This window comes from Camelus ferus, chromosome 3 (genome assembly GCF_009834535.1).
Source record: "Camelus ferus isolate YT-003-E chromosome 3, BCGSAC_Cfer_1.0, whole genome shotgun sequence".
NCBI lineage: Eukaryota > Metazoa > Chordata > Mammalia > Artiodactyla > Camelidae > Camelus > Camelus ferus.
Genome location: NC_045698.1, coordinates 23984912 through 24001098, shown reverse-complemented (window position 1 = coordinate 24001098; position 16187 = coordinate 23984912). Strand labels below are relative to the sequence as shown.

General features: G+C 45.3%; 1 protein-coding gene across 4 annotated transcripts in view; it reads right to left on the bottom strand.

Moving 5' to 3' along the window:
- Positions 1 to 11005, bottom strand: part of RAI14 (retinoic acid induced 14) — a 139584-nt gene extending 128579 nt beyond the window's left edge. Inside the window, exons 1-3 of one of the 4 annotated variants that reach the window (XM_032470828.1) lie at positions 10875 to 10995; positions 10082 to 10215; positions 3677 to 3766 (exon numbers count right to left, since the gene is read on the bottom strand). The gene's annotated coding sequence lies outside the window, so the exon portion shown is untranslated. Of the gene's footprint in view, positions 1 to 3676; positions 3767 to 10081; positions 10216 to 10874 lie in introns of all 4 variants that reach the window. The other 3 variants (XM_032470833.1, XM_032470819.1, XM_032470813.1) reach the window with 3 other exon arrangements.
- Between the last annotated feature and the right edge of the window lie 5182 nt (positions 11006 to 16187).

Sequence of the window (16187 nt, the reverse complement as noted above, 5' to 3'; positions counted from 1 at the left end):
CCTAAGGAAATATGGAAAGCTAAGGGCAAAATTCCAGGTAACTGGGTAAAGATGCGGGGAAGCTTAATCAAACAGGCATCTATTGAGGGCACTCTAGGTGTCAGGTGATACTGAAGTGGCAGGACCTACAACATGACATACTACTTAGACCAGTGCTGTCCAGTACTGTAGACATTAGCCACACGTGGCCCGTGAGCATTTGAAACATGGCCAGTGCAAACTGACATGCACTGCTGAAGTACAAAATACACAACGGATTTCCAAGACTTCCTACGAAAAAAGAATGTCAACCATATCATTAATAGGTTGACTGAATACATGTTGATAGTATTTCAGATATACTAGATAAAATATATTATTACAATTAATTTCATTTGGTTCATTTTCCTTTTTGGGCCTACTGGAAACTTTTAATTGACTTACAGTGGCTTGTATTTGTGGCTTGCTTACGTTCTGTTAGACAGTGATGCTTTAGACTTTCCCTTTGAAGACTGTGATGACAGCATCCAATTAATAGTAACAGTATGTTATTACTTACAAGGCAGGCACAACATTAAGCAAAAAAAAAGCATATGTTATCATTTGGCCAAAGTGGTACAATTTATAGGTGGAGGAGGCTAGATCGACAATCAGGTTCAGCTCCTGAGCCCAAAATACAACACGGGACTGCATATTGGACAACACCAGTAGTAAGAATAATAATAAAAAAAAAGGTCTGGCCAACAGACCAATCTTTTTACAACTTAAAAAAAAAAAATCAGTCACCTTCAAAAATGGACAGTCCTCACATTGGCAGCTGGCAGGACAGAGCTCCCTGAAGAAGGATGAATGGACCAATGTGAAAAAGGCCATTCCCCCTGGCTGTCTGCCCTGCCTCATTCCAGGGGAGGGTAGCATTTTTCTTTCTTTGTTCTTTTAATACGTGGAGCATATACATAATGAATAAATCTAAAGAACTCACCAGTCAAAAAGATCCTTTTCCATATAGCTTTGCTAAAGATACCAAGTTGATAACAGAAAACGTGAAGATAAGTATAGACAAGCAAAGTGGCTATTTTTATACTCGGCTGAGCTGGCAAACTACAGACTGGGGTGGAGGTTTCCATGCTTTCGCGACAACATGGAAAAGCAGAACTTTTAGATATTTCGATGCTTCCCCATCATTAGGATCCTTCTGTTCCTTAAGAAATTATTCTAATAGCCTGCAGAACAACTCTCTCCAAGCTATAAAAAAGATGAAATATTACAGTTCTTCAGGACAATGAAAAGCGCCAATATAATAATAAAAGCATATCCTAGAACAATCACTAGTGAGGCGGGAAGGGGCAGGCGGTGCAGGTGAAATCTGGTCTGGGAGCCACACACAGAAGCACCCACGGCCGGCAGGCTGCCACCCAGGCCTGAAGCAGATCTCACCGGGATAGGGTGAGCGGCTCTTTGTTTCTTTCACAGTCGTGGATATAAACACCCACTTTCAATGCAATGAGAATCAAATGCGCTTTGTTCCAAGGGGTATGTGCTTAAAATAATCAGGGGTTGTTTTAGAGAAGAAGAAAGCAAGCTTGTTGCCAAACAAGGCACAGAGGTAACAGAGCCTCAGTAGATGGGTCAGGAGATGGGCTGGGACAGGAGTCATTCTGAGAAAATCTCTTTCTAAGAGGCTCTAGAGGAAAAGCAGTAGAAAAAGTAAACAAACAGCACACCCAACATGGTCTAAAGTTGTGGAGCGCAGAAGGAATCTAATTACTGAGGAGCTGATCAAGATTGCTGGCTGGGTGTGTACATAAGGCGAGCGGCAGAAATGAGTTTTTCCTTTAAAAAAAAAAAAAACTAGGAAATCCTGAATGGTATACAGATAGTGTCCATGCCTTTATTTTCAATTTTTCTCCTATTAAAAAAAAGCTCATTGAAAAGAAATGTGAAACTTTTTTTCTCAGAAGAGAAAAATGGTATAATCCCAAAGAAAATTAAGGATTTTTTTAAAGCAAAACTTCAGGAAGGTTCTGAGAGCATTCAAAGCAACTTTGTATCCATGATGAATGTGGACTGGGTCTGAAGCAAGATTCACTTGAGTGGAGGGTATAGCTCAAATGGTAGACTGCATGCGTAGCATAAATGACGTCCTGGGTTCAATCCCTGGTACCTCCTCTAAAAATATATAAATGAATAAATCTAATTACCTGCCCCCTCAAAAAAAATAAAAAACAAAGAAAAAAAGATTCACTTGGAGAGAGAATGGCAGGCCACTCACCACCCAGCCCCGGTGAGGCCTTCAGTGCAGGACCTCAGGGCCCGGCGTCTGTTTGTGGCTCTGGAACAACATGGGTTTGAACGGTGCGAGTCCATTCATATGTGGATTTTTTTCAATAAATATATTGGAAAAAAATTTTGGAGATGTGAAACAACTTGAAAAAACTCAGATGAATCGTGTAAGCCTAGAAATATAAAAAAATTAAGAAAAAGGTATGTCACGAGTGCAGAAACTACAAGTAGATACTAGCCTATCTTCACATGGGCATAAGGTGAGTGATGTTGAATATAAAATTAATAACGTGTTAGTTTTCTTACTGTCTGGTGACTTGCTTTCAGACAACTACATTACTGTAAAGGATGCCTGCCTACTTCCCTCCCTCCCTCTCATAATTGGAAAAACTGCTTATCAGCCTATCATCGTAGGTAAGTGGTCTTTTTAAAAATGTAACAGTGTTTCCATTAGTATATTATAAATATGACTGTAATATGTATGCCATAAAAATTTTATCACCATTCATCCATTAGTGTATAGGCCAGGCTACCTCGAAGCAATGGCATCACTTACACGAGGCTACCAGCAAGCAATCACACTGCTGCTGCTTCGTTTTAATGTGTGAATCGTTATCCCTATAAATATGAATATCCTTTCGCTTCATTTTTGACGTCTAGTGTTAGTAACACGTATGACATCTACCATGTTTTGCATCACCTAAGACAATACTGATGTGGGCTCTGACAGACAATTCATCTTGCAAACAGACAACATAAACTTACGGTATCAATAAATACGGTACATACTGGAACTGTTTTCTCTTTTCAGCTTACTTCATTGTGCGACTACAACATATAACACATAAAACATACGAAACCTGTTAATCGCCTGTTATCAGGAAGGCTTCCAGCCAACAGGAGGCTATTAGTAGTAAAGTTTTGGGGGAGTCAAAAGTTACACACGGATTTTTTAACTTTGTGGGCAGTAGGGGGGTGCCCCTAACCCCCATGTTGTTCAAGGGCCAATGGTATTTTTCTTCTTTGCCAAAGGCAGCTGGAAGGAAGAAAAAGCCACCCACAGGCCAAGAGCCTCCTGGCCAAAGTTCCCATGTCCTCTGGGGTGGCTGGGAAGGGGCCACTGGGAAGGGGCCGCCCCTCCCAACAGTGAGATGACTATAGGTCCCCATCACCCTCTGGAAATTAGCACTCCCTTTCATTTTTGAAAAGGGATCAATCACCAACAGGTCAACTCTCATAGGAGGAGACAGCCAAGTTCTGGAAGCATTCTCGTCAAATTAAGAGGCTGAGCACAGAATTTGTCAACTCACTGATAAAGCCTGACCAATGGATCTGTTTCTGTGGTTCCCGCCCAGGAGGATGCTGAGGGCCTGCATTCCAGGTCCTTTTCTGACCTCTGTGCCACGTGCCTCACCTGGGACTCCCCACTGGTCTCCAGCACAGCTTTTCTGAGTCACCACCCGTCTTCTTCACTGATAACAAAGGTACAGGTCACTGTTTACATCTGAGAGAAAGAGACAAACACAACAGCTTCTATAGAAGCCTGGTGCCAAGAGCAACCAGCACTAACGGTCACGTCTAGCTCCGCCCCTTACTAACCGGGCCACTTTCGGAGGGGTCGTTTCTCTTCCCTAGACCTCAATCTCAGATGTAAAATGAGTTCCCCCCACCACTCCACTCCAACCGTTAACGGTTGCCTTGTGCTCCAGTGGAATGTAAATGTGTCAACCTCCTTACAAGTCTAAGCTCCATGGAGGCAGGCAGTGCTGTTCATCCTCAGTCCTCTGCTACTCAAGGACTCTCGGAGCATGTACTGCTCAGGGGGGATCTGCCCGGAAGCTGCCAGCCTAGGAACAGACTGACTGGTGAAGAGAAGGCACTCAGTTCAATTAAACTGTCTTGTTGAAGGAGCCAGAATCAGTTGCCCTTTGTGACAGGTAGGTCCACATTCCTTTTGGCCCAATTATTGACTGAAGAGGTGGAGGATGCCGCCGAAGATGGACAGTGACAGAACAAGCTTCTGAGTGTGGCTCCCAATGGCCGTCCCTTCCCCCAGTGTCTGCCACTCCCCACAGAAGGGTGAGTTCCTCTGGAAGAGCAGGCTTCTGGCTGAGGGCCAGCTCCCCAGTGAGGAACTGCGGTCCCATCTTCCTCAGGTCCCCTTGGAGGCAGCCCCAGAGGCTAGGAGGCCAAGATGAGAAGGACAGGACAAGAGCAAGTGGGGGATATCCCTCCTCTCCAGGCTGAGCAGTCAGAGATGCACCCCCGTGAGCTTCGAAGCATCACAGATTAGAGCCAGGGACATCTCAGTTCCCTCCTGCAACAGCAAAGAGGACACTGCTCCCAGCTGGAAAGCAGAAAATGAGGCAGGCCCAAGGCTAGACCAAGAAACGCTGTCCTTGGGATGAGACAAAAAGACCCATCCTTAGAATTCATCACATCTCTGTGAAACAGTCTTACTACAGCTTCACTTTTTATCACTTCTAAATAGCATCTTATTGCACCCACTAGAAATAGTTTCCAAAAATGGTCAATGGTACATAGACTGCTGGGTGTGGCAACTAGTGACTGGTTTTCTTACTGGGGGTATAAAACCCACAATTAGTACTTTTCACTCCTGTGTGATAGGTTATCTGGGGAACAGCGGCACATGACAGAAAACAGACCCCCTGTCATTGTACTCTTGATCCTGAAGAGGTAGCTATTAAAGGTAAACAGGACAAATGCAACAAGATCTTCTCGGTACATTCAACGGATCTTGGGTTAACTTGGGGATTCCAAAGTGGTTCATAAGTGGGCCTAGCACAGGAAGTTCCATGAACCTCTCGAAAGTGACAAAGATTCCAAATGCAGAGCATCACTGCATACAAGCACATCTCCCCTAGGGAAAAAGGTCCAACCCCTGCAACCCGATTTGCGAAAGTATTCACCTATGACTCAAAAATATTTAACAATCACTGCTCAGTGGCCTGCCTCAGTTTGCAAGACGAACTCCTCTTGGAGGAAACCCTTGAATCTGCGCTGCCCTAGAGTAAAGGAAGCTTCTCGGCCTTTTATTCCCAACCCGTGAGCTCTGTCAGAGCTTTCTCTTCTGGCTGGGTTTCTGTCAATTCAGCCAGCAAGAGGAACCAGACAGATGTATGACAGTGAGAAGAGACAGATATGCTGCTGTGGCTGTTAAAATTTTAGAGTCATTTAGCTCTTTAAAAAGAAAACATTCCAGATTAAGCAAACTGAATTCATCTAGAAAGCAAAGGGGGAAAAAAAAAAGATTGATATTGCTGTTACCAACTCGATATCTAATAGGGATAAGAAAAGTCGAACTGATGTTTTAAAAAGCAATGTAATAATTGATGGTGAGGGAAATTCACATGGTAGAGGATGAACTGTGTTACGTTACTTGATCAACTTTGATGTTCGCTAAATGTCAGTTTAAGGGAAAAAAAGGAAAAAGTCTACATATTTTCTACTGTGCCATAAACTTCTTGGACTACAACCAACTTTTCTCACAACTGGATTCTGTTCATTTCGAAGCAGGGATGTTCGAAGCATGAACTCCCAAAGGTTGCCCCTTACCCAGGGGTGACCAATGGTCATGGAATTTACACGGCAGGACACTATTTCCAGTGAACACGACTTACTACAGAAAGAACTGGAGTAGCTCACAGGTAAGGTTAGATGAGGTGGGACCCATCATACAAAATCAGCTGGTGAAGCAATCAAGACAGTGAGTTCTCCAAAGGGTGGACGGGGAGCAAAGGTGTTTCTTAACTACAGATAAGAAAATTAAGGTTTAGGGAGGTGACATGACTTGCCTAAGGAGAAAGGAGGACACCTTCTGAGCTTCAGCCTACATTTTGCTACCTCCACTACCTCTGCCTTTTGATTACTGTGTAAATTCACTAGACTAGGAAAGCTCACTCTCTGATGACCACCATGAAGGGCTTTTATGACCCCTGGGACAGGTTGGTGTTGTTCAATGTTAACCACCTACTATGTGACAGACACTCTACTGGACACAGAAAATACAGAACTGAAGAATGAGGCACACTTCATTCAAAGAGAAAAATGTTTGGTTTTAAAACACATGGTCAAGCCTGCAAAGTTACTTATTAAAACACTGACTAAATTTACTGATACCCATCAGCAAGTCTGATGTTAAAGACTAGACCAGTCTGTCCATCGTATATAGTCAAACATTAATTTCCCAGTTTCAGCTAACAATCTTTCTCTTTCATGAAACCACCTGTACTTTTCAGCTCATGGGTAGCAATAAAAAAGAAATCTCTAAATCATGTAGCATCTTAACGATTTTTTTAAAGAAAGGATACCATCCATTTCATATACCTAGGTAAACAATGGGGGGGAAATCTAGAATCCTTTTTCCTATCGCCCATTTAAAATATACCCAAGAGGCCTTTGATATATTTAGCTTTGTTTTGTCAACTCCTATATTCATCATTTCTCCTACATGGAGAAAATTCAGTTGGCTTCTAGCAAAATAACACACGGCACTAACAGTGTATGTTCTCAGTACCATGAATTAAGGATTTTATGTCTTGGCAGTTTAAGTGTTCCTGGGCATACCAGTATAGCTATTGGTTGCTCCTGGATCTTCAGATCAAGGTCACTACTCCCCCCAACCACAAAACAAAAACCTCAGGATAAATGCACTAAGTCAGCAATGATGAGTAAACCTTCTGCAGCAATTCAGAAAAATACACTTTCTGTTCTTAAGAAATTCAGTGTGTCACTCAAGACCATTGCCAGCCTGTCTGTCTGGATCCTGTAGGGGATGGAGAGTGAGCATCACTTGGTTATGCATCTTCCACATTTAAAGTGCTGGAAAGTTAAGGTACCAGGAAAAGGAAAGATGGGTGTTCTTCTGAGCATCGTGGTACTTATGCTTTCCTCTGAATTCAGGTTTAGGCAAATGTTGGCAGAAAAAAATCTGAAGACACAAGTGCTTTGTGGAATAGATCACATAGATTGAAATAGAGTGCTTTCTTTATAAGCACATGGGTTTTCATCCTGATGGAACCTGTAAATATGACAACTGGGGCACTCAAGTTACAGCTGTGGGAATAGTTAGCACCATTCAGGATATCCAATATGTGCTAAAAGACAAACTCTAAGCAGAAAATCACAACAAAAAGCATGAAATTCATTCAACAAACATTTGAGGGCTTACTGAACGTCAACATGGACATTAGATACTTAACAGGAAACAAAAGAGATAAAACCCTGGTCTTCATGGATCATACATTCTAGTACAGACCGACAGACTACTAATATAAACTATCTGGCAATTTAGAGGGTGCCATGGAGGAAAATAAAGGAGAAAAGAGGGGCAGGGCATGCTGGAAGGGGATGGCAAGGGAAGATAGGCTAAGAAGGGGACTGACGTCTGCATAAAGAGCTGAGGGGCTGAGGGGCACAGCCCTGGGCATATCTCGGGGAAGAGCAGTCCAGACAATGAGAACAGTAAATGCAATGGCTCTGAGGCAGGAATGTGCCTGGAAATTTGAAGGAATAATCAGGAAGCCAATGTGTTTCAACGCCTCTAACTGTTTCCAGATTAAGGGGTTGCCATTAGGGGGGAAAAGACATGAACACAGCCATATTTTCACACACACTTAGAGCAGGAACGTGCCTTTGCAAATGCTTATTTGAGCCCCTTAATCTTACCATGCTGGAAGAAATGGGGAAGAGAGGCTGGGTGAGTGATCCAGGGTTACACCACCAGGGACTGGCCAAGAAACGGCTTCAACACAAGCATCCTAAACTCAGCACCACGTTTGTCTCATGCTCCAACTTTATAATTCAGAGGCTCAATTTTTTTAAAAAAATTGAAAAACAAAAGAATTCAGCCAACTAACATAATTTTAGAGCTAAAAACTGATCAAATTCACTTTTCATTCAACAAGTAACCTACATATGCCCTACATAAATTGTTGAGGAGTGAAATAATTAATGCATCATTACCGAGATCCCACTACCCAGCAGTCAATTGTATGTGTGACAGAGAAACTGCACAAGGAGACAGGTCTCAGATGTTTACTGCTGCACTTTTATAGTAAAAAAGTAGAAAAAGATCAAGTGTCCTCAGCAGAAAAAGTGTAACAATGAAAAACTGGAAACACTCTAAGGCAAGGGAATGAGTATCCTATAATTTATAATTTATTCATACACTGGAATTCTCCATAGCAGCTAAAGTAAATAAGATCTACATATATCTCAAATACAGGGACAAATTTAAAAATGCAAGCAGTATGTATATAGAGTTATACCATTTATGTAAAATGTTAAACACACGAGCTCGCAGATATTGCCTGTGGAAATGTAATACAGAGGTACTAAAACATATCTGGACACTTTGAACACTAACTTCACATCAGTGGTTACCTGAGGATGGAGGCAGAGGAGGGGGGATAGAGAACATATTTAATTGGGGTTGCAGTTTATTTTCAATTGGGGAGGGGAGACATGAAGAAAATATGGAAGGATTACGAACTCAGACATAAGTAGTGGGAAAATGGAAACCCTAACTATATTCTCTTTATGTATATTTGAAACATTTCATACTTTTATTTTGAAAAGTTGAGAGAAGGAAGGGAGAAAGCGAGAGACAAAACTCCACCATCACATTCCAGTAACTCCAAGTCCGAGTTTCCCTAACTTCCAAAGCCCAGTTCCTTCACCTTTAAAACATGAGTGATACTAGGTGTGCCTGCCTCAAAGAAGCTATGGAAGTGTCAGTCTGGAAACAACTTCATTGTCAGATACTAGCAGACAGGGACACTATATCATGCCCTCAATGAATCTCCAGGGCCCAGTATCCATTCTTTGTTTTCAAATTTCACAGACAATAGTAATAAGACTTTTTAACAGGGTTATAACCTCCTGCCCACCCCCAAAAAGCCATAAAACAAATCTAAGGACTGTAAATGATACAATAAATTCACTGATGAAGCATCTCAATGAATGGAGACAGCCCAGACGGGGGCCACCTCTTCAAATCCAAGTTATGCCAACACTGGTTAAAAATTACAATAAGTGGGTAAATTTCCTCACATAAAATCTATTATTTTACAAGCCAAAGGGGAAAAAATATGACACTAGTTAAGCATCATCAAGAAACCATGATCAGATTACATCCATCAGCAATAAAATTTACAGCCACACCTGTGAACAGGACTGCAAGCTGGAGACAGAGCAATTAAAACCCAGCCTCCCTGTGATGCACTCTCTTCCAACTTCGTTCAGGCCTCAAGGAGGTGAGACTCTCCTCAGTAAGATAAGCTTCTGCTGCGTCTTACTGATCGATAAAGCTAATTCCTCCCTCTGCTAGGCCCCTGACGGTCTTAAGATCATATTCTCCAGAGAACTAGCAATGTTTCGCCATCCCAGGATGCTTCCTCTCGCGGAAGGAAAGCCAAGAAACGAATCTAAATCACCTGTGAGCCTGCGGCCAAGGAAAGCCGCCAGTCCAGGTAAGCGGCCTTGAGTCCGCAAGTGTGTCCCAATCTTTGGAAACAAAGCTGAGCTGAGCTGGGCTCCTTGGAGAAGCTAAGCCTGGCTATACAGCCCAGGCCCTGGGAGGTCACTTGTAACGCCTCCACTTTACCCTGGACTCCATCTGCCGCGCCTGCTGCCCCTCCTGGCTCTGAGCGCCCCCTCCTCCACAGACGCGGGGTACGAGGTCCAAACTCAAAGAAGAGCATAAGCCAGGGGTTAGCAGACAAACTCTGCAAACTGCAGAAACTAAACCGCGGACACAAAAACCTGCGTAAGGCAGCAGCGACGGGAGGGTACCCACCCTCCTGAGCAGAGGTTGGAGTAGATGGCGGGAGGGCGCCCCTCTCGCGGCTCCGCATCCTCCCTCCTCCCGAAGTCCCAGCTGCCCAGAGTCAGCCCGAACTCCAGCATCTCTCCTCTCGGCCCTCCCCAGAGCTGCGATGGAGAAAAGGACAAGGAAGACGGTGAGCGAGGGGCAGTCGCGGGCCCGGAGTGGCCTCGCCTGCATCCTTGAACCAGCTGAGGGCTCCTGGAGTTAGAAAAGGAACAATAGCAGACCCTCGGTCGCCCGAGCCCTCGGAGTCTCCCGCTCGCGCCTTCCTCCCCAGCTCCCCCAAGTTCAGCGCGGAGGCGGGTCGAGCCCAGAAGCCGGGACCTGGGGGAGCCAGGCACCCGGCGGGCCAGGCAGGTGGGCCAAGGAACTGACTCTGCGCGCCCAGAACGCCCCGCCCGGGGCTGGTCATTCATTCCCACCCGCGCTCCCTCCGCAGCTCCCCCGGCCCCTGCCGGCCTGAGAGTCTCGGCCGCCGGTAGGAAAAAAAGCCCTCTCCTAACTTGGCTCGTCCTCTTTCTGTGCTCCGACCCCCACCAGCCACCTCTGCCTCCGTTTCTCAATCTGCCCCTTGCAGACAGTTGGCGGCCGGCGGGGACAAGGGAGCAGTGGCGGGACCCTCGCTGCCACCCCGCCAAGCCACTCTGCCCCGCGCGCCGTCCGCGCCGCCTCCTTCCCCTGCCGAGCCCCAGACACAAAGGCGGGGACCGGAGGGAGGACCCCGCTCCGGGGAGCCTCCCAACTCTCCGCGCCGCGCACTCACCCCATCCAGGCGGCGGCGGCTCCCGCTCCCTGCTGGCTGCGCCACCCTGCCCGCCGCTTCCCCAGGAAAACGCGGCCACCGGGCTCGCTTCCTGCTCGGCTTCCTGCGCCTCAGTCCCTCCTCCTACCCCGCTGCGGGGGTCAGTGGGCGCCGCGGCTCCCGGGCTGGGCCGGCGGGGCGGGGGCAGCCGCAGCACCACCACGTGGCCGCCCGGCGCCGGCCCCCGCCGACCCGGATCCCGCGGGAGCGGGAAGGGAGGTGCTAACCATTCCCCTCCCCTTCCACCCCGCGCGGCCCCAAATTCCGCGAGTCAGGTGATCCGGCCCCGCGCTCCAGCCGGGACCTGCGGGAGGTGCTCCCGGCCCGGCAGCCGCCCCCTCCCAGGGCCTGCGCGCCCTCGGCGTCCGCGGCTTGCTTTCAGTTTTCCACGGATCGTGGGACCCTCCCGCGTGGATCTGTTTCATCGTCATCACCTGAAGTTAGTGGAAACCACCGGTGCTCTGACCCCCGGCTTTAGGACGGATGAGATCCTGAATAGTATTAATTTCTGGTTAACGTCCCAAGTCGTTTGTGGTCGTGAGGGTGTTTTAAAATCACTGATCCAAGCGCCCTCTAATCAAATCGGTTGTACTTTCCAAAATTACCGAACAGAAAGTAAACTAGAATATGCTCACAGTCTCCGGACTGAACCAGTTGGTTGGAGTGACTGTTTCCTAACGCTCATCAGGTGGCAGGCGAAAACTCCCAGCGTTAAGTGTAGCTCAGGATTTAGGAAGGAGAACCCTACAGCTTAACCTGAGAGGCACAATGTGGGGGACACCCTCTCTGCCGGGTCTAGGATGCAAATGGGAACGGCCTTGCTCCTCAGGCCCCCTAGAGCTCCTCGGCCTTCCACAGCCGGCTGAGGCCAGAGTTTGAACCGTGATGGACTCCTTTAACTCCCAGGATTTCAAAGCTCTCCACCTTTCATTTAATTTGGGAAGGCTTTGCCATTCATTCTGGTCGTGCCAACTAGCTATGGCTTAGAAAGTCTCTATTCACCAAAGCCCCCGTGTTCTGCCTGTGAACTCTTGGTTCTTTGCACAGGGCAGGAAGCTTTCTAGCATAAATAAGTGGTATGAGTCCTTTTTTGGTGGGATCCACTCTAAATCAATTGAACTTCAAAAAAGAAAATCCAACAAAAATGAAATTTGCCTTAACAGAGTTTAGTTTACAAGATCTTAGCCAGATCTCCACCGTACCCCTACCTCCCCCACCCATCACCAAGCCAAGGAAACAACCTGTCTTATCTTGAACAGGTGACTTACAAACAGGGAGCAAAAGCCGTGTAACTAATTGCATGGTCTTCCCTTCCTAAATCAAGATTTCTTAGAGAAGTGAGGAATACCCCGTTTAAAGCAAGATGTACAACTCCTCTTCCGGTCGTTAATCCCTCTCAAATAAAATCACCCTCTAAAAGAAATGTGAACTGGTAAAGTTTTTAGTTTAATGCTGGCAATTTCCACAATACAGTTTTTCATTGTGGTTCATATGAATGGTGTACTTTAGAGTACTTATTGGGAACAATACTGCCTCCTGTGAGTTTTCTGTTCCATTTTGAGGTCGTCTGTCTCCTTCAAGCAACAGCAGCTGGGAAGGTGGAAATTGGAGCGTGGTCCAGGGTGTTACTCTGCTGCCTTGGAAAGTTAACATGAGCATATTCTGTAGTGGAAGGAGTTAAAATATCAAACAATAATTGTGTCAGGCAGGGTCATCAGCCTTTTATTCATAGAAGCCCTGTCCCTCTCCTTTTTTTTTTTTTTTTTTTTCCTTTTACATGGCCAGGTCCTGTCCCAGCCACCTGCCTGTGAGCCCACCCGCATCTGTCAGCCCTGTGGCTCCCTTAGGTGGCTTGTATGCTTATTCTCCTTAATTTATAATCCCACTTTATACATCTGCAAGTCCAGCTCTGGGTGAGAGATTGTTGTGGAGGGAAGGACTCTGTGCCAAGTCCAATGTGCCAAGATTCTTTTCCCGACCCCCAACTTAAAACTCAAACCACCTGTCCACAGCTTCAGTCCACAGCTGAAGTTCTGCCACCTGTGAGGGAGATCGGTGGTCAAATGCCAGACTGAACACTGTCTTCTCATTGGTTTTTGGTTGTTTTTTTTTTGCCTAGGCCTTTTAGAAAATGCTAATTAGGTTCAGAATACATTGAATACCACCTCTTGATGGAGATGTGACCCAGGTGAAAGGGTTGGAGAGATGGCAGCAAGGATAAAATGACCATCTAAACTGCATGAAGTTGGTATAACCTTTTGGGGATGAACAGCATGTTGAACTTCAATTGGAGAATTACCCCCAAATCAAAGTAACCATGATGTGATGTATAGCACTAGGAGTAATTAGCCCAAAGGGACCACATTTCCCAATCCCTTTGTTTTACTAAATTGCCATTTGAACTTCACCACGTGTTCGGATCTCTCCTGGCCCACTTTCCCCATCAGTAAAAGACAATGTTGAATTACATGGCCCCTAACATCCTAAAACCATTCTCCTACTTTGAAGAGCTTTCACAAGCAATATTATCCACACATGATATAGCAAAGCATCTGTTCTAGCAGGTCAGTCTTGTCATACCAAAAAGATTGTAAATGCCTAAGAGTGTTGCCATCCAGGACTTAGGATCTGTAAATGAAATTCATTGATCAGTAGGGCTCAGTTTCCATTTTTGAAATTAAGTAATATCACATCCCTTCTTTCTTGCTCTCTCTCTCATCCATACCAGTTCTCCCATATTAGGAACTCCTTAAGTCTGAGGAACCAAAGCTAAGACTTGAGATAAAAAGAAACTCTCCCTACACAACATTGTAAACTGACTATACTTCAATAAAAATATGTATATATAAAAAAGAAACTCTCCCTGAAGGAGGAAATAGAGACAGCCAAAAAGTACCCTTCCCACTCTATCTGGTGTTTGGTCAGGATCTGACTGCACTTCTGGGTCTAGTTCAAGGCAGCATCATTTAGAGGAATGTGGTGATATTGGACCTGGTCCAGAGAATGGAACAAAAACAGTCAGAAGACTGGAGAGAGATAATCTATGGGGAAAAGGCTCAAATATTCATAGAAAAGTCACCTTTTGTGTTTTCTTGGTGATATTTCCAAATAGGAGGAAACTGTGACGTGGGAGAAATTAATAAAGTAACTTTGGCATTGCTTTTCATAATATCATAGAACCATTGTAATAAAGTAGTCCACAAACTCTGATTAGCCTGTGGTTTTTCCACTTGCCAGGAAGCCAGCAGAAATTTCTCCAGGAGTGGGTTACTACCCTTTCCTTCTCAGTGACGTTGGGCACCTGCTCGGGAGGTGAGGCTGAGACGCTTGGTAAAAATACATTCCATAGCCCTGCATCAGAGCCCTGCTTGTAGGAGTAGGGCAGAGAAGCTAAGCATCTGAACCCTGACACTACAGACCTGAAAACGTCATAGGACCATCTGGTCCATCGTTTCATATGAGGAATGGAGAGTCTGCAGAACTGTGCTGTCCAGTATGGTAGCCACGAGCACCTGGGATGTCACTATCCAAACCGAGATGGGCAGTAAATGCAAAATACACACCAAATTTCAAAGATTAAAAAAAAGAGACATGTCTCACACATATTTTTTATATTGATTACCCATTGAAACACCGATATTTTGGATATAGCATAGTAGGTTCAATATATCCTTGACACTAATTTCAGTTATTTCTTTTTACTTTTGAAAATGTGGCTTTAAAAATTACTATCTGGCATACACTGTATTTCTATTGGGTAGTACTGCTCTGAGGGCTAATATACACTTAACATTTATTCTATACCAGGGACTCTTTTAAGTGATATATTCATTAACTTCAGTGGCCATTACTTGATTGTCCAATCTGGGACACTTCTGAGAGTGAAGTAGGGCAGGCAAATGCTAAACCAGCCAGGACACCAGGACAAAAGATATAAACTGATACTGTCTTGAGCAAACTGAGATGTCAGGCCACCCTAATGTTAGGTCAGTTCAATCCTTATGTCAAACCTACAAGTACCATGATTATCCCCTTTGGGCACATGAGGGAACTGGGGCACAGAGAGATTAAGTAACTTGCCCAAAGTCACACAGCTGGGACATGGCAGTGTTGGGATTCAAACTAGGGCAGCCTGACTCTAGAGCCTTCACTCTTCACTGCTGTGCACCACTGACCACTTAAGAGCTAATGTGGATGGAGGATGCAGTAGATGCAGCTTTTCTTAATTCTCACCACAACTTGGACCGAGTATTATCTTGTTTTTACAGTGCAGAAACTGAGTTTTAAATAGATCCAGCAAGTCGTCCAAATCCTTGAACCATAAAGAGTGGAGCCAAAAATTGTAGTTTGGGATGCTTAACTCCAGAGTGGTCCTCTCGACCAGCAGTTTGCATTGCTTTCAGGCCCCTCTATTTATAAACTACTCTCCTATGGATCTCCTTACTTCTCCCAGCTCTGGCAGAGGACTGCATCAGGAAGACTAGAACCCGGGTGTCATCACCTTGGAACAGGCCACAAACACCCAAAGCTCAATCTTGTTGGCCTCTCCTTTCTCAAAAGGAGCACTTTAAGATAATCCAAAGAGCCAGCCATGCTGCCAAGTTGGTTTTTCTACTGTGTACGTCAGAAATGCCAGAAAATGTCTGTCATAGAGTGATGGAGGAGGCCATTAAGAAGAGCTCACAAACATCAAGAAGGCAGTTGATTGTCAAAAAGCTCAGAGAAGGGGCTTTCACCAAGCTCCACAGTCAGAAACAATAACATGGCGTGTAATTCCCTGAATGTGCCAGGGGCGGCTTTTCTGGCTTCCTCTGCAGTGGGTGGCCATCTTGGCAGCCTATTAAAAATCACCAGTTGCCTTGGCCCCCCACCCTAGAACACTAGTTAAAGTGGTCTGGTGTGGGGCTCGGGCATTGGCACTTTATGCTCTCCCCCTAGATTATCATGAAGTGTGGCCACAGCTTCCTTGGCTCTCCCAACCATGCCGGGAGCATCTGGTTCTTGATTTAGCACTGCAAGCAAAGTGACGTTAGGTGAAGAGGGTGAGGTGGTTCTTGCATTGGGCCTTGCGAAAGTTGATACTCCAGAATGATTCCTTGATAGAATGTTTCTAAACCGAGGTGCTGTTTTTGTTGGCCTGGTCCTCTTGTTTTCTGTTATGGCACTAAACCTCAGCTCCGGATTTTTGTCTTCTCCATTGAGATCAACTTCTGCTTACAAGGTATTTTAATTTGTGTTCCTTCCTCATCCAAATAGTGCACCCATAATAAATCT